At 47.8% G+C, this 8,852-nt stretch overlaps 1 long non-coding RNA gene across 2 annotated transcripts in view; it reads left to right on the top strand.

Annotated features, from left to right (window-relative positions):
- Positions 1-968: 968 nt before the first annotated feature.
- The window catches only part of LOC120360394 (uncharacterized), a 34,148-nt gene continuing 26,264 nt past the window's right edge, over positions 969-8,852 (top strand). For both annotated transcript variants that reach the window (XR_005576906.2, XR_012517614.1), the window contains exon 1: positions 969-1,389. This is a non-coding gene — a long non-coding RNA (uncharacterized LOC120360394). The remainder of the gene's footprint in view (positions 1,390-8,852) is intronic.

Raw genomic sequence — 8,852 nt, 5'->3', positions numbered from 1 at the left:
ATTGCGTTGTTGCTGCAATAGGGGATATTGCGGATTTAGGGCTTTAATTGAATGCCACTGCTGAAAAGAGCTAAGGACCCCCATCCCTGACTCTCCCCGCAACCCGCAGAACGGGGAGGAGGGTGTGGGAAGTTCTGAACGCGATCAAATCAATAGTGTTCAGTCACAGTAGGACCGTAAAGATTCAAGAGTAATATCGATCTGCTCACAACTTCACGCAAACCCAGCGGGGGCCCCCAGCAGGTCCCCCACCTACAGGCCTCTCAGTTCCGAGTCCAGGGCGGGGGAGAACCCCCACCCGGGCCCTTCCCGCGGGCCGCCCGGAAAGCCCGGAGCGCGGAGCCGGAGCGACCCTCCGCGGCCGGGGACGGGCATGCTCAGTAGCCCCGCAGGTCCTGTTTCACTGGGAAGCCAGCCGCGGCCCCCACCCCTCCCGCCAGGCTCGGGCGCCAGGAGAAGCGGACATTTTAGCCTCCTCTGCAATCCGCTCTCTCGTTCGTGTCCTTCGCCCCCTCTCGTCCGTCCGGGTCCGGTAGGGCCGGGAGTGTAGACTTCCCCAGGGGCGGGGTGGGATCTGAGCAATACCTCGCCCTCCCCCTTCCCAGGGGCGGGGAGAGGGTGATTTAGGGAGGACTCCACGGGGCCCGAAGGTTCGCACCGCCCCGCCACGGCCCGGCCCGCAGAAGCCCCCCGCTGCCGCGGCGCCCCCGCTCCCCGCCCGGCTAGGCGCGCGCAGCTGCGCTCGGGCCTGTCCTCGCCTCACCCCCACTCAGCCCCTTCGGTATTTCTCAATGACCGGCGCTCCGAGGACACTTCCGACGCGGGAGGGAGGGGTGTCATTAGCGCTCGGTTTATCAGTTCCTTCCGGTCTCCCGGAGCCCAGCCCTGAGAGCCGCCCGGCCGCGCCTCGGGCGATCTGGAGCCTTTATTATGATGTTTAAGTAAGCAGTCGTGTGTGCCAAGTGAGTTTGTAGCCCAGCTGTCTCCCCCAAGCCCCGCTGGCAGGAATGGAAACCCAAGCTCTCTCGTAATGCAGGGGATGATGCAAACTTAGAAACTGACCCGGCGCCAGGGAATGAGCCCCCCCCCCCTCACCGCCCCGGGCGTGCGGCGGCCCAGTCGGGGCATGAATGGCTGGAGCCCGATTGCATAATCTGCGCGGTATAAATAGCCGGCGGGCGGGCAGCTGACGCTCGGTTGTGCCGTTATCGTGCAATGCTTCATGCCCAGTGCCGTTCACTCCCAGGTCGTTTTCTCTTTCAGCTGCAATGCCGGGATTTTAAATAGCAGAAATGAAAGGCCCCTGCCCCCGCCTCCCTCCTCCCCTGAGTTCATGTATTATGAATGAAACGCCAGCCTCGCTGCTTCCCTGAGGTTGCTCCACTTCAGGTAGGAGAGAGGCTCAATGTCAAGGCAGCGAGCTACCAAAACTTGGGGGGTGTGTGCGCGCGTTGGGGAGGGCCGGAGAGCAGGAAATCATTGACAGGCTGGGAAACAATCTTTTCGAGAAAATGTAACCACTCAAGGTGTGCCTCTGGAGTTTCAGTTTACAACTGTACAAGCCTCAGTCAGTTTAAGAATGGATTATGCAAAGGGGCTTTCGACTGTGGCTTGCGCGCCCCACACCCTAGGCCGCTGTCTCTGTGGAAAGTGCTGTTTCATTCAGAGGAGCTGGTTCCTGCCCTCCGAGGGAGGCAGCACACATCCCCCCTTCCCTCTCATCCCCTACTTTAAGATGAGCCCTGAGGACCCTTGAGGGTCGAGAAAAGCGAATGCTGGTCACTGTAGCCATTCTCTAGTTCCAGAACCCCCTGGAAGCTTCAGCGAGGTCCAAAGCTGAGTTTCAAAACGTATTTTTTTCCAATCGTTTTTCATAAATAGGTAGTCATTTTAAAAATTAAGGGATTCAGCAAGTTTTCTTCTTCTCATAAATGCCAAATATCAGCTTAGTTTCTTAACATAAAAACGGCCAGTTCTTCACTAATGGATTTCTGACATGTGAAGGGCAATGGTCAAGGTCATGGTAATTTTTGCATTGGATACCCATTGCTCCAGTCTGCGTTGAAAGCACCGGGGCTCTATGAGGCAATAGATACAGAGGTGAAGAAACCCAGGCTCCTGCCCTCCAGGGATTCGGTGAGCTGAGGCCACAGCATGTAAAGAACACGTGAGGCCATGAGGTAACCGCTTTGAAAAATGGAGTAAGCAGAAGAGAAAGCAGGGGTCAGGGAAAGGATCCATGAAGGACGGTGGGAGTGCCCTTAGATAACTGGAAGGGGAGAGATTTCCAGGATAAAGAGCGGGGTTACCACAAAGGCCCTAGGTGTGGAACAAACGTTGGGGGGAGGAGGAAGGAGGTGCGGGAAAGGGTGGAGAAGGGTAGAAGCCAGGCCAGGGAGGTCACACAGGCCTTGCTGAAGAAGGTTACCCTTTAGTTTGAAGTCATGGAACCTTTGTGGCCGGTTCACAGTTGATCTTTGTCTAGTCACAGATCTCAGCATTGGCTCCCAAAGTTATGCAAATGTGGGGCAAGTGGGCATCTATTGTTCCGGGATTAGGGCAGCAAACCAAATTCACAAACTGACAGACAGCTCCTAGGCCAGATAAGGCCCCAGACAAGTTTTGTTGTGCCTGGTGTTTTTTTTTTTTTTTTTTTTTTTTTTTTTTTTTTTTTTTAAATCAAGCTAACAGCTTAAAACCGGAATATTTTACATAAAACTCAATATTTTTGGCTCCTCCTGAAAAAAATTAAAGACTTAGCAACTGTGAGTGCCAGATTTCTGCTGGGTAACTGTGGATGGTTGCTGAGTAGAGGCTGCCCTGTTTGTCAGGCTTCTGGCTCCTGGAGGCATTTGAGCTTTTGACCCCTGGCATAAAAGGATGTTTTGTGACTGGGTGAAGGCCCCCATCTGAGACCCCAGGCAGGTAGAGCTTGTCACTGGGTAAAAGCAATTTGCATGAGGAGCCCTGGGCCTCTTGGGAGGCCAATCTCCAATCTCTTTCCCCAAAACACTGTATTCTAGCTAGGCAGGCAAGGCAGAGTGGATTAGAATGGGCCTACCCACAGCCCACTGGCAGGGAGCAGTGAGGCTCCTAAAATAACAATGAATACTGATCCCAGCTTGGGCTCTGTTTCTAGGGAACCCAAACTAAGAGAAGTAGGCTCTCTCCCACGAGGGGAGCTGAGAGGGGGTTCAAGCGATCAACTGGGCAAATCACCAAATTTGTGGAACAGGTTTTACAAGTTACATAACCAAATAGTTTAAACGGGGAATGCTAGACTCAGGTTTTACACTTTTATAGGCTATTCTAGGCATGAAGGATGGTTTGTAAGGTGCAGAGCAAAGACTGGTTTGGGAGAAACTTTCCTCTTCGGAGTACGTGACAAAGCACAGTGACAAGGGCCATGGAAAGAAGTAACCAATTCCAAAGACACAAATGGGGTAGAAATGACTTAGTTTTGTGATCTATTAGATACGGGGGCTCATGAAGAGGTCTAGGATAAATTCCAAGTTTCTTTCCCTTTTCCTTGGGAAATTGGGTGTTTTCTGATCCCTTAACATGATCAGGGTAATAGGTAGGGAGTAGGAGGAAGGTCAGGATCACTCAAGATGAAGAGACACAATGGGCAGTTGCTACCACGAAAGTCTGGGACCCACACAATAGGTCAGAGACTGAGGGATATAGATAGGACAAGACCGAGTGCGCAGATCCTGGAGGTGGAGATGGGGAGACAGTACCCTGAAGACATCATTTGAGGAACTGGATTCAGCCTTGCCTGAAGCCTGTTGATGCTCTGGACTTTTAAGATGTAAAAGCTAATATATCTTTTTTTTTTTTTTTTTGCTTGAGCTAGTTGAGTTGGGCTTTTGTCATTTGGAGCCCCTAAAATTCTAGCTACCGAAGTAGAAAACCATCATGCTTTGGATAGTGAAAAAGATTGAGAGGAACTAAGGAATGGAGCATAAGAGGAATTTTAGAATGTGTGTTTGCAATTTAACACAGGAACATCTGGGGTCTTTGCCAGGGAGTTTCATAGAGACTCTGATTTACTAGAACAAACTTCTCCCAGGAAGTTAGTCAACACTTTATGAGTTGTGCTGTCCTCTCTTTTTAGTCTCGGCATCCTATCATCACTACCTTAATTCACATCTTCACCTCCCTTCTCACTCCTAATAACATGCCTCATTTTTACTACCTTTATTTCCCATCCCTTCTGTAAAGACCAAAGCTGGGAAAGGAAGCTTAATAATATAAGAGAATCAGAGCTTTTAGAACTGGAAGAAAATGAAGCATCATATGTTTGGCAACTCTGACTTCAGTAAACCAAATATTTTACCCAAGCTTTTTGGAATGGATAAATATTAAGGAAGAAAACAAAATACAATATATTGTATCAGTTAGTTTTTGCTGTATAACAAACCACCACAAAATCTAGTGGCTTAAAATGATGAACATTTTACTGTTTCTCATGAGTCTCTGGTCTGGGCTGGCGGATGGTCTAGGATGGCCTTGCTCATGTATGTCATGATTGGCAAGCTGATTGCTCTGGTAGGGCCTGAGCTGGGCCACCTCATCTCTGCTCCACATGATCTGTTATCCTCCAGCAGGCCAGCCTGAACTGCATCACATGGTGGTGGTGGCAGGATTCCCAGATCAGCAACAAGAGAACAAACGCCAATGTGCACGCACTTGTTAAACCTCTGCTTGCGTTACATTTTTTATCACATTAAAGAAGTCACACAGTTGACCAGTCACGGTGGCTCACACCTGTAATCATAGCACTTTGGGAGGCTGAGGTGGGCAGATCACCTGAGGTTAGGAATTCAAGACCAACCTGGCCAACATGGTGAAACCCTGTCTCTACTAAAAATACAAAAAATTAGCTGGGCATGGTGGCAGGTGCTGTAATCTCAGCCACTCAGGAGGCTGAGGCAGAAGAATCGCTTGAACCCTGGAGGCAGAAGTTGCAGTGAGCTGAGATCACACCATTGCACTCCAGCCTGGGCAATAAGAGCAAAACTCCATCTCAAAAAAAAAGAAGTCACACAGTCAACCCAGAGTCAGAGTCAAGGAGTAGTGAAATAGACTCTCCTTGTTGATGAGAAGAATGGCAAAGTTGTATCATAAGGGATATACATACAAGATGAGAGGAATTTGTAGCCCTCTTAATAATCTACTTCAACCCCTAATTGAAATTTCACAACCTAGAAAGGGATATTTGTTTTTTGTTTTTGTTTTTGTTTTTTGAGATGGAGTCTTGCTTTGTTGCCCAGGCTGGAGTACTGTGGTGTGATCTCAGCTCACTAAACCTCCACCTCTTGGGTTCATACAGTCCTCCCACCTCATCCTCCATAGTAGCTGGGGCTACATGCATGCACCATCATGTCTAGTTAATTTTTAAAATTTTCAGTACAGACAGGTCTTGCTATGTTGCCCAGGCTGGTCTTGAACTCCTAAGCTCAAGTGACCTCCTGCCTTGGCCTCCCAAAGTGTTAGGTTACAGGTGTGAGCCACCGTGCCTACCCAGGATATTTGTAATAATAATATACATTTGTCTAACATATGATTTATTGTATACTTATGTATACAAATATAAAATATAAACATGATACCTGTATAAGTACATGTATGATATATGTAAGTATATTTGTTTTTTTTTTTTTTTTTTTTTTTTTTTTGAGATGGAGTTTCACTCTTGTTACCCAGGCTGGAGTGCAATGGCGCGATCTCGGCTCACCGCAACCTCCGCCTCCTGGGTTCAAGCAATTCTCCTGCCTCAGCCTCCTGAGTAGCTGGGATTACAGGCACACGCCACCATGCCCAGCTAGTTTTTTGTATTTTTAGTAGATACAGGGTTTCACCATGTTGACCAGGATGGTTTTGATCTCTTGACCTCGTGATCCACTGGCCTCGGCCTCCCAAAGTGCTGGGATTACAGGCTTGAGCCACTGCGCCCAGCCGTAAGTATATTTTTATATAGGTATACTATTTATATATAGGAGTACTACTGGTGAAATCCACTTCTCCCTTTACAGTCTGTGATTTATGGCCAACTAAAGCTGCTTAATGTTTAGTAGATTTGTGCATGCTGTAAAACTCTTCTTAATTAACTTAATGAATCAAGGAGGAGTCCTTACATGGACTCTTACGCTTGCCCTTCTCTGTCAGCTTGAAAATCCTCTTTCTCTTATGCCTTACATCTTAAAATAGGCATGTTCCTGAAGAGATCTGGGCAATTAAAATGTTTGTAAATCATAAATCAAAGCACATTTAAAAAACACCAGGAAAGCTTAACTATTTAAGGTTATTTTAGATTGGATAATTTGGAAAAGCAAATAATCACTCCTAAATTTGTTCACATAACTCATATTTTATATATAGTTTTGGGATTAGTTAAAGCAAGGCTCACCTGTGTGCTTTTTTGATGACGACAGAGGTGGCACTCATGGTGATGATGGTGGTGATGATGACAGTGTTGAGAGATAGCAGTGGGGATGGTGATGGGAAGGATGAGGATGATTCTGGTCATAGTGGTAGAGTTGATGGTGGTGGAGATGGTGAGGGTGATTCTGGAAATGATGGTGGTGGAAGGATCTGAGAGATAGACACTTTCAGTTTGCTGCAGTGGTTTCCCTGTGGTCCATCTACCAGATTTCAGGCTATACAGATAGCTGAGGGTGAATGCATTAGGAAAAGGAATAGAAGGCTGGGCGTGGTGGCTCACACCTGTAATCCCAGCATTTTGGGAGGCTGAAGAGGGCAGATTACTAGGTCAGGAGATCAAGACCATCCAGGCCAACATGGTGAAACCCTGTCTCTACTAAAATACACACACACACACACACACACACACACACACACACACACGAATTAGCCAGGCATGGTGGTGCATGCCTGTAGTCCCAGCGACTCAGGAGGCCGAGGCAGGGGAATCACTTGAAGCCAGGAAGCGGAGGTTGCAGTGAGCCGAGATCATGCCACTGCACTCCAGCCTGGCGACAGAGCAAGATTCCATCTCAAAAAAACAAACAAAAAAAGCCAGGCACAGTGGCTCACACCTGTAATCCCAGCACTTTGGGAGGCTGAGGTGGGCAGATCAAGAAAGAGGTCAGGAGTTCGAGACCAGCCTGACCAGCATGGTGAAACCCCATCTCTACTAAAAATATAAAAATTAGCTGGGTGTGGTGGTGTGTGCCTGTAATCCCAGCTACTCAGGAGGTTGAGGCAGGAGAATCGCTTGAACCCAGGAGGTGGAGGTTGTGGTAAGACAAAACTGCACCACTGTACTCCACCCTGGGCAACAGAGCAAGACTCCATCTCAAAAACAAAAAAACAAAAAACAAACAAACAAAAAGGAATAGAAAAACAGCAAGTCAGAGAAAAGAAGAGAAGCAGGTAAAGTATATGATAGGATGCCTGCTAGGCCAGACAGTTTCCCTCAATGTCAGGAGAGGCCACCAAGTACTCTTCCTTCAGGTCTCATTTGGCTATCATTTCCTCTAGGAAGGCTTCTCTCATCTCCCCTCAGCTGGGCAAGGTGCAAGACACGTACACTTTCCTCTGTCCAAGTCCGCTCCACACCTTTTGGTAATTGCTCTTCTACATATCCTTCGTGCTAGATTGTAAGCTTACCATGGGCAGGGACCACATCTTATTCTCTCTTATTCAATCTTGAGCCCTGTGGCACATAGTGCATGCCCTGTGATGCCTACTGAGTAAGTGAGTGACAAGCCAGCACAACTTGCCGCCTTCTTTCTCTCTAAAAGTACATTTTGCTCCAGGCGTTGGAGAAAGTATCCTGAATGGCTTCTCAAGTGTTCCTGCCCAAGGCCCTGGGCTTGCTGGTGTCAGATAACAGGCTGGGAAGGTGCTCCAGCTGAATTTTTTTATTTTTTTTATTTTTTTTATTTTTAGGTGGAGTTTCACTTTTGTTGCCCAGGCTGGAATGCTGTGGCCCGATCTCAGCTTACTGCAATCTCTGCCTCCCAGGTTTAAGCGATTCTCTTACCTCAGCCTCCTGAGTAGCTGGGATTACAGGCATTTGCCATCACACCCATCTAATTTTTTTTTTTTGAATAGAGACAGGGTTTCTTCATGTTGGTCAGGCTTGTCTCAAACTCCCAGCCTCAGGTGATCCACCCGCCTTGGCCTCCCAAAGTATTGGGATTACAGGCGTGAGCCACCACGCCCAGCCATTTTAAAATTAATTAATTAATATTTATTTGTTTATTTATTTATTTTTGAGACGAAGTCTCACTCTGTCGCCAAGGCCAGAATGCAGTGGTGCAATCTCAGCTCACTGATTGTAACCTCTGCCTCCCTGGGATTCAAGCAATTCTGCCTCAGCCTCCTGAGTAGATGGGATTACAGGTGTGTCCGACCATGCCCAGCTAATTTTTGTATTTTTCGTAGAGACGAGGTTTTTTTTTTTTTTTTTTAAAGACAGGGTTTCACCATTTGGTCAGGCTGGTCTTGAACTCCCGACCTCAGGTGATCCGCCCGCCTTGGCCTCCAAAGTGCTTGGATTACAGGCGAGACGAGGTTTTAACATGGTTGTTCAAGCTGGTCTAGAGCTACTGAAGTTTTCTAGGTTTTCTACACCTGGCAAGACGAGGTTTTAACATGTTGGTCAAGCTGGTCTAGAACTACTGACCTTGTGACCCACCAGCTTCAGCCTCCCAAAGTGCTGGGATTACAGGCCTGAGCCACAATGCCTGGCCTTCAGCTGATTTCATAGCATAAAACCATGGAATACTAGAGTTCTAAAGAACATTAAGGAACTACCTGTTTTAAGATGAGGAAACGGGGCCCTGATAAGCAAAGTGACTCAATTATGGTCACACAGATAG

Source organism: Saimiri boliviensis, chromosome 1, assembly GCF_048565385.1.
Source record: "Saimiri boliviensis isolate mSaiBol1 chromosome 1, mSaiBol1.pri, whole genome shotgun sequence".
Taxonomy (NCBI): domain Eukaryota; kingdom Metazoa; phylum Chordata; class Mammalia; order Primates; family Cebidae; genus Saimiri; species Saimiri boliviensis.
Note: the sequence above shows the minus strand (reverse complement) of the source record. Positions and strands in the feature narration are given on the sequence as shown.